Source organism: Tamandua tetradactyla, chromosome 20, assembly GCF_023851605.1.
Source record: "Tamandua tetradactyla isolate mTamTet1 chromosome 20, mTamTet1.pri, whole genome shotgun sequence".
Classification (NCBI taxonomy): Eukaryota; Metazoa; Chordata; class Mammalia; order Pilosa; family Myrmecophagidae; genus Tamandua; species Tamandua tetradactyla.
Window position 1 is genome coordinate 28381932 of NC_135346.1, and position 7837 is coordinate 28389768.

The following is a 7837-nucleotide window of genomic DNA, read 5'->3' on the forward strand; positions in this document are numbered from 1 at the left end:
ATAAATCTCACATTTTTCCAAATGAAGCCAATGAATAATAGGTAAACCCTTAAGCCAGAAGCATAGTTTCAAAAATATGCAATTACCTCCAAGCATTCAAGGGCACTTATATTCCATAAAATAATTGCAAAGCATACTCTGCATACAAAAATACTTCACAAATGCCATACAAGTGTTAAATAACATGTGTATATATGATATGCATATCCATAAGGTATACATTTGTATGTTCACAAATAGATGCATATACAAAAAACAAAACTCTATCAGGCAAATGGTTTCTCAACAAGAGTAGGTAAAATACGTTAGAATATATGAAATTGAATACCAAATTCTGGAACCACCTTTTCTTGGCAACGAAGGAAATAAGCAAAACCACCTTATAATGAGGCCAAGAAGCTTATAAGTCACCAAATATGTTTTTGAAGAAGGCCCAACCCTATACGTGAAAGCTGCAAACGAAACGATTTCTTTCAATAACACCCATTTCTTGTGAGCTATTTTTCCCACTCCCTAATTCTGACGCTAAGCCCGAGAGGAAAGGAAGCAAGTGGCTTAGACTGCATTCTGAGCCAGCACAAGATCAAAATCAGAACACCATTTTTCTTTAAACACTAGTGGATGCCTTCTCGCTTCTCTCTCCCTGGCAACCTTCCTCTGTCTCCATCCCCATCTCTATCTCCACATTTCCCCCTCCTAGACTTAAGGAGGAGAGTCGTTGTTCAAATCCAGGCCACAAATGTACATACAAGTCATTTACTAAGAAGCTAAAGTAAGAAGATAGACCCACTGCCTCCTACTTACCTTGGTGAGACCCAGAGAAGCTGATGAAAGGAGGGAGAGATGCAAACTGAATCCATTTTCCTTGTGACCGAGTCGGATGCAGCCTCGGAACCCAACATCAGCAGCTGCTGCTGGAATTTTTTCCCCTCCCTCCCGTCGGCGATGGCGCGAATAGGAACCACCCTTCCAGCCCTGCTAGAGTATCAGTAGATACAGAGGAGGCTGGAGTAGCAGCATCTCCACTTTGGCCTCCTCCCTCTTGGAGGATGGGGTGAGCTCAGTAAGCAGCCAGGAACTTGCAGCAGACACCTCCGCTGGCTCCTCCTCTCCTCCCCCTCCCCCACAGCCTCACCCCTGCTGCGGTAGAGGCTGCCTGCCTGGGCAGCTGCTGGTTGTCATGGCAATGGCCAATGGAAAGCCACCAGACTAAGGGGGAGGGGAGACGGGTAAAATGAGCTGCAGGGGCCGGGGGAGTGAATTTGTGCTGTCGCCCTCTTGGATACGCTCGGTCTTCGTACCCTGGACTCCAGGTCTTTAAAAATGGGACAGGAAGGGTGGGCACGGGAAGAGAATAGCTACAATTTAATTGGAATCTAAATTGAAAGATGCGAAACAGCTAATTGCACATTTTTATACCTTTTCAAGAAAATGTAATAAATGTGTGACTAGGAAAAATAATGCATGTGGAGAAAATTAATGTGGTGAAAGCAGATTCCAATTATTCAGAAATGTTGTTTGTAGCATCTTTTATTCAGTGCCATTCAAGGTCGGAAAAAAAAAAAAAAGCAAAGTATATGGCTGGACTTTGAATCACATTGGAATCAGCCTGATCCCTCGGCACCGGTCCGGGCTTGTTGTTCTCAGGTGAGGCTGGGTCTCATTGCTTTTCCAGTTGTCCGTCTGAAGAGGTCTTGGAGGCATTCGTTACTCCTGCCTACGTGTACTGCTATTCCTGCCTGTGGAAATGCAAATTCCTTTGGACAGTCATGGTTCTTATTTGGCGCCACTTGGTGAATAGTTCTAAAGCTTCTTAGTATCAATCCTGGAACGCTCAGTTTCCCACAGGCAATTCCCTGCCATTTTCAATGACACCCACCTGGAGTTAAAGTCAGCTGGCCCGCAGCGTGGCAGGTAGCAAAACAGGAAGGGGAATTAGAAGTGTTGCATTCTAGTAAGCTCTTGTTTCTAACTATAAATTCTAGATAACACTATATAGTGTATGTCTCTCATATACTATAAATATTGAATGAGATAATGCTTGCACTTGGCATGTACTAAGTGTGCAATAAATGTTTATCTTAATATTACTATTACATTATATCCACCTCTGGAGGGAATGCAATGGCATTTTCAAGCACAGGAAAAAATCAGAGTAAGAAGACATTTAATACAGGATAGCTGTGATGATGATGATGGTAGTGGCAAAGAAGGAAAGACCTAAGAGATGAAGTGTTCTCTGTAACTCAGTAGTTGGGGACATTGTAAATCTTAGAGGACTTTAGATACATTTCCCAAATTCACACAGCTAATGTTAGAATGAATGAAAACTACAACTCTTCTAATGCTAACATTTACACTCCTAACCATTACACTTCTCTGCCACTCCTCCATGGAATGGAGATAATTTTTGTTCTTCTTAAACCATAGGGTTATTGCAGATTCAAATGGGATTAGATTAGAGTCAGAAAGCCTGGGGGCAATTTCTGGTGCCAGTATTTATTATTTTTATGATTTGGACATGTTAATTGATTTCTCTGAGACTATGTTTTTTCATCTGTAAAACAGAAATGATCATAAGAACCCAGAGTTCTATTGGAAGAATTAAATTAAATGATGCATGTAAATCATAAGTACAATGTCTGGCATGTAGCTAGTGTTCAATAAATGTTAACTATACTTACTTGTTACTCACTTAAGTAACTATTATAACGTGTGAAAGGACTTTCTCCTGCATTTGTCACTCTTGGTATCATGGGTCTATCCAACAAAACTGCCTTGGGGCTAGCCACGGTGGCTTAGCAGGCAGAGTTCTCACCTGCCATGCCAGAGACCTGGGTTCATTTCCCGGTGCCTACCCATGCAAAAAAAAAAAAAAAAAAAAAAATGACTTGAAGGTAACTAGGTGATCAGGAAGGTTACAGCTCATTCGCAGATCATTGCCTTCTGGTCCTCTGGGAAGGAAAACCTGCATCCTGCTTTGGGCAGCTAGTGGACCTTGCTGTCTGCAGAGTGTGAACTATCATGAAAGACCTGCAAACACTTCCTAATCAACATCATACAAGAGTGTAACATGAGGGAATGGGTTGTATTGAGCTAGCATCTCAAGAGATGTTTCACCTTCTGTTTTTCAAGAGATGCTCTTTTAAGTGAGTAGAGGAAGCTGCAGGTTGCAGAAGCGCAGACTCCTTTAAACTGCAGAACATTCACTGCTGGTCTTGTGACAGAACATTTCATCTCTCTCTCTTTTTTTTTTTTTTTACATGAGCAGGCACCAGGAATCAAACCCGGGTCCTCTGGAATGGCAGGCAAGAACATTTCATCTTTAACAACAGTAGCTGACTTGGTTGGAGTGAGTGACTCTAGCTTTTCTTTTTCCTTCCCATCAACACAAACAGATCCTCAGGAGTCAATTGTGGAAGAGAAAAGCTTGGTGTTCCCTATTTGAACAATTCCTCAAATTTAACCATTCAAACACTACTCTCCCATATCCGTGTGGCACTGTTACCATTATTTAATAATATTTTTCTTTTAATTACTTTATTTATTATTTATTTTTATTTGCTTAAATTATGTTATTTATTTACTTTAAAATGAAATTCATCTCCTGCTTTAGCACAACATAAATAAAATTGATGTGATACAGAGTAATCCCAGAGAAAACAACATTCACATTTAAAAAAAAATTTTGTAATAAATTCACACTTAAAAAAAATTTAAACAAAGTCTTCATCTTTAGTTGTAATGATTTTTACTTAAAGAAGAAAATTTTTAATTGTGCTCTTCTTCTCCATTCCTATTCCCCCTCTTACCAAACTCTAAATTAATAGAGTTGTCATCCTCTAATATACCATATTATTTATTTCTGTTTAAAATATTGTTTATTTCTCCCCATTAGAAGGTAAGCTATGTAAAGTCAGGGTTTTGGTTTTTCGTTTGTTCTGACTGATGTATGCCAAACACTAAGAACAGCGCTTGGCTCATATTAGGTGCCCAATAAATATTTATTGAATGAACAAATCAGTAAATAATTATAATATAAAAAAGACATAAATATAGTGAATAATATAAAAATAAATATAATAAAATGTCAACAACTTTATACATTGGATCATGGCTACGTAAGTTATAATATTCTTTTTTTTTTTTTAAAGGAAAGACAGAGAGAAGGAAGGAAGGATAGAAGGAAGGAAGAGAGGAAGAAAGGGAAACATCTTTTAAACATTTTCTTGTTTTATTGTATTTTGTTTCTCCGTTTTCGTTACATGGGCTGGGGCCGGGAATCGAACCGAGGTCCTCCGGCATAGCAGGCAAGCACTTTGCCCGCTGAGCCACCGCGGCCCGCCTATAATATTCTTTATATAGAGATATATTTTTGATATTTCTTAAAATTCAAAAGACAAAATAATGATACTAATTATGTTATTAGTATGCATGTGGATTAGCATAATGTATATACAATACATATTAAAAATACATAGCTATAAAATAAAAATGTACGTGTATATTTAAAGACATCTAGCATATCACCTAAGGTATACATGGTTCTTTGGAAAATATTAATTTCATTCTAAGAACCTACTCTCCAATAGTATTAGCAGTGACCAGACTGTCTACCTCTCCTGGGTCCTCTCCAACTTTGACTTCTGAATTCTAATAGATGTCTGTAAAAGTGCAGGGTATGGGTCTTGGCTCCAAAAGTGGCATTAAAATTTCAGGAGAAACCACTGCATAATAGGAAGAAGCTTCAAAGTGTGAGCTCTGAGACAGACTTCCTGGATTCAATACAAGTCTCAGCATTTATCTTCTGCAACCTTGGGTAAGTTGCTTAATTTCTCTGTGCTTCAGTTTCTTCATCTGTATAACATAATGGCAGTACCTATTCCATTGGGTTCTGGTGGGGAGTGCTTACACTGTGCTAAGGTATGCGTGGCATGTAATAGAGGAGAAATCAATATTAGCTAATATAATGATGAATATAATTGTAATACCAACAGTTTTGCATAGCATCCTTTTCTGGACATTTCAGAAAAACTCAGACCACTCAGGGTTAACCTGAGAACTTGCTTCTAGGACTGCAGACCTGCTGTTGGCCCTCTATGAGGACTTGTGGAGAATGTCTATCTTCCCGATAGGCAAATATACTGATTTTTCAAAAAAAAAGAGAAAGAAGTAAAAAGAGGAGAAATCTAGAAATGACTACTATTTATTGGTAACCCTGTCCACTCTATAAGAGATTAATAGATTGTATATTTACAGAGAACATTAAAACATTAAAAGTGATCAGTAAGGATCATCCTGACCTTGCTGCATGTTATTTCTGGATAAGATCAAGAGACAAGTATATTAGATGAACTCTTCGTTGAATCTACGCTCCTATGCCCGACTATCTTCTGGATGCCTCCTGGGATAGCAGATGGATACTTCTACCTCTGCTCACTCTGTTTCCTCTGGAGATCCCTTCCCTGTGCCAACTTATCCACCTTTAAGACTTATCTCAGCATCACTTCCCTCTGGAGTCTTCACTGATACCAGGGTTAGAATTAGAACTAAGTTTCCTATTGTCCTGATCCCATCTTTATTATTCTACACATGATATTGAATTAAAAATATCTTTTTATTTGTCTGTCTCATATTTTCTTATAAGCAGTTTAAGGTCAAAATTATATTCATCCATTCATTTTGTAATATATTAATTTAACAACTATTTATTGCTAGCTGCTACTCTGTGCTGGCAATTTTACTATGTATGAGGGACATAGCTGTGAATAACATAACACGAATACTGTCCTTATAGAGCTTATAGTCTAATGAAGAAATGAGACACATAATTACCTAAATTGTTTTGCTGGATACAATGGAGAAATACAGGGAACTTGGCAGCATGTAGAAGGAAGATATAACCTAGTTTGGGAGCCAGGAAAAGTATTACTGGAGGGATTGTGAGGTGGGATGGACAAAGGAAAGGATGCATGCACAGGTCTTGACATGGGGAAGAACATGGCATGTTACTCAATTTTTATTTAACCCTAATACCGAAGACAGTATCAGGCACACATTATGCAAGATCTCTATGCTTGTGGAAAGAATCTGTACCTGTAGCATATACAAACACACGTCTTTCATGTCTTTCCTTCTTGTTTCCTTTTGTTAATTTATTTCAGGGGATTAGAGTTTGTCAATGGCTAAAAAGCCGAGGGGCTGTGTGGCATGAGACGAATTGAAGGAAGGCCAAAGATTAATTGTTCTTATAGTAGGAAAAAGAAGTGTAATGCTAATAGTGAGCACTGCTTCATTACAGCTTTAGAAAATAAGATTGATGCAGGAATTTTCTGATCCTGAGCAATTGTGTGTTACCCAGTGACAGACAGCACTTGGGTGCGGGTTACCAGCAAATCAGCCAAACCAAAGAAATGAGAAAAGTTCTGTTTCAATGACTTTTTCCAAATTTTGCATCAATCTACAAATAAACTATTTTAGTTTCAGTATATGTGCAAGTTTTTATTTTTGTTTTTATAAATACATTTTATAATATGTATGTTTTATATTTAATATAGTTTTTATGTTTAGTCATCTGTGGGACGCACCATAATTTTTAATAATTACTGCAGTGCTTAGTGATGAAGAATGTCTTATTACAGCACTAGGAGTAGAAAACATTTATTATCTATTCACCAAATAGTTACTGAGTTCTTGTATGAGTCAGCAGTATAATAAGCTCAGGCATCCCACAGAGATAGGCAAATGTCCTATACCTTTATGGAGCTTAGCATCTAGTGGGTGGGATTGCCTAAGAACAAGAAAACAAAAAAAAAATACTAGCAAATTGTCACAAGTCCTATGAAGTACTGAAAGACTGAGATGAAGAGTAAGAAGTTGGGGTGGGTAAAGTAGGGATGACTCTTTGTTGGAGGGGGGAAGTGATAATTAAACTGCAAAGTGAAGTATGTGTTATGCTAGTTGTGTAAGAGCTGAGAAAAGAGAGTTTCAGGCAGAAGGAAGTACTACTGAAGAGAGAAAAGTCCAGGAATGGGAAATATTTTTTGAATGCCAGTGCAGCTGGGACAAAGTGAGGAGGAGGAAAAGTGACAAAGTGGTGGGTAAACTTGGGGAAGTGAGAAGGGGCAAAATTATACAGCACTTTTTGGCCCACTTTAAGGTAATTGGGCTTTTTTCATAAATACAGTGAAGAGTCATTGAAGAGTTTAAATTCTGTTCATAGCATTGTGGGAAATGAATGGGAGTTTTCAAGTAGATGTAGTAAGGATTCAGCAGTTATCTAGAGTAGAGACAATAATGGTAGATTAGAATAGTGGCAGGGGATATGGAGAATATCAGACTGTTTTAAGATACATTTTAGAAATAAATTTGCCAGGACTTGGTGATGGATTGGATGCTTGTAGGTTGAAATGCATTGGGGTTGAGAGAGAAAAAGTTATAAAAAATGACTTCTACGCAGACAGCTAACTTCTTCCATTTTTAAGGTTATACTGCCAAGGGTTTAGTTTTTGTATTTTGTATTGAGGAAAGACCTCAGGGCTCTGGCTCTAGGGAAGTGTATGGGGAACTAGAAGAGGTTCTAAGTGCTCTACTGGCTCCCTCCACTCACCTTGCCCTGGTGTTCTTGAAACTTAGGTATTAACAACCAATCAGTACATCTAGCAAATCCTTACTGAGTGTATGTAGCCACAATGAAAGTGACTTGGCTGAGAAGGGTAGATGAGGCTCTAGAGGAAGACCATGATTTAAATTTAAAAAGTTCCCAAAGTCTTTGAGAAGTGAATGCATTCGAGGAAATTTGCTAACAAGAAAGTGGACGTCCTCAGCACTAAACATC

At 38.3% G+C, this 7837-nt stretch overlaps 1 protein-coding gene across 1 annotated transcript in view; it reads right to left on the reverse strand.

Annotated features, from left to right (window-relative positions):
• Positions 1 to 1108, reverse strand: part of JAKMIP2 (janus kinase and microtubule interacting protein 2) — a 179003-nt gene extending 177895 nt beyond the window's left edge. The window contains exon 1 of the mRNA XM_077138061.1: positions 805 to 1108. The gene's annotated coding sequence lies outside the window, so the exon portion shown is untranslated. The remainder of the gene's footprint in view (positions 1 to 804) is intronic.
• Between the last annotated feature and the right edge of the window lie 6729 nt (positions 1109 to 7837).